General features: G+C 33.2%; 1 pseudogene; it reads left to right on the top strand.

Moving 5' to 3' along the window:
- The first annotated feature begins 665 nt into the window (after positions 1 to 665).
- LOC101511843 (uridine 5'-monophosphate synthase-like) overlaps positions 666 to 1,586 on the top strand; it is a 19,623-nt pseudogene continuing 18,702 nt past the window's right edge.

Below are 1,586 nucleotides of genomic sequence, written 5' to 3'. Positions count from 1 at the left end.
TGTTTTATTTTAATTTCTTTCAAAAAAAAAAATATACCCTCGCTAAGAAAAACGGGGTGTTACAAATAAGCCTAGGGAAGACGAAAACGACCTTAATGTTAATCCAATGACACAAACACACCTATAGGATGCAAAATATTGGTTAAAAACCATTATTGGATTAGAATAAGCACTGGGAGGACGAAACTGACTTTAATGTTAATCCAATGAACAAATGAACTTATTGGATGCACAAGATTGGTTAAAAACCCTAATAAGATAAGAATAACCCTTGGGAGGATGAAAGTGACCTAAATGTTAATCTAATGTCACAAACACGCGAATTGGATAAACAAGATTGGTTAAAAACCCTAATAGGAATAGAATAAGCCTAGGGAGGACGAAAATGACCTAAATGTTAATCCAACGACACTAATGAACTTATTGGATGCACAAGATTGGTTAAAAACCATAATTGGACTAGAATAAGTCTAGAGAGGACGAAAATGTCGTAAACGTTAATCCAATTACACAAATGAACTTATTGGATGTAAAAGATTGGTTAAAAACCTGAATTGGACTAGAATAAGCCTAGGGAGGACGAATATGACCTAAATGTTAATCCAACGACACAAACACACCTATTTGATGCACAAGATTGTTTAAAAACCCTTATGTTATTAATAATGGCCTCTGTTAGTCTAAAGATATGAGAGGTATTAAACAAATTATCAAAGATTGACAGCGGAATATATTCAGGAGCAATGATTGAAATAATTTGCAAATGTTATCAATATATGAGACAAGAAACAATGCTTAATTCAGAATGTCAAACAATATATAAAAATCATTAATTCATACATTCAAGAATATGCATTTATGTAATATCAAAAAGAGTAGGGATAAGAATCAATTGCACCACGATTTATCCTGGTTCAGCTATCAATCAATAGTGTAACACCCCGTTTTTCAAAGCGATGGTGTATTTTTTTTTTTTCAAAAGAAATTAAAATAAAACAGAGAAATAAATAAGGTAACACCTTTGGATAAGTAATTAAGTCATTATAATTTTCAAGCAGCGGAAAAAGTTCTCAATCCATGAATTCAAAATATTAAATAACAAAAGTAGTACAGTCTTCCAGTTTAAAAATAAACGCAACCCAAAAGAAAGACATCCGTTCCCTCTGTGTCAACCTAGTCTGATCATTTTACAAAACAACTAAACACCCCGAGTGATCTCGATGCGCCCCGTGGGATCCTCCTAGCGTAGCTCCAATCAAGCATTCCCATCTACATTCCCATCCGTAGGGTACAAACCGGTAGGATCATCCTGGCTCTCCTCTGAGGGCAAAGCCCAGATTTCCACAATAGTTGTAAAGGGTCACCAACCGAAATTAACAGTTAACACATAACATTTAAGTTTTTAAATGCACAAAATAACCTTTCACTAAGCATGCACCTTAAAAGGATTTCTCATATGCTAAAAGTTCATGTAATGCTTGCCAATTAAAAATGAAATCAAAATGAAGTTCTCAAATCATCAAGTAATACATAACTGACCAAAGCATTGATAAATCAATTGAACAATCGATTATCTAACTCAAAAT

Source organism: Cicer arietinum, chromosome 8 (genome assembly GCF_000331145.2).
Source record: "Cicer arietinum cultivar CDC Frontier isolate Library 1 chromosome 8, Cicar.CDCFrontier_v2.0, whole genome shotgun sequence".
In the NCBI taxonomy this organism is placed as follows: Eukaryota; Viridiplantae; Streptophyta; class Magnoliopsida; order Fabales; family Fabaceae; genus Cicer; species Cicer arietinum.
Note: the sequence above shows the minus strand (reverse complement) of the source record. Positions and strands in the feature narration are given on the sequence as shown.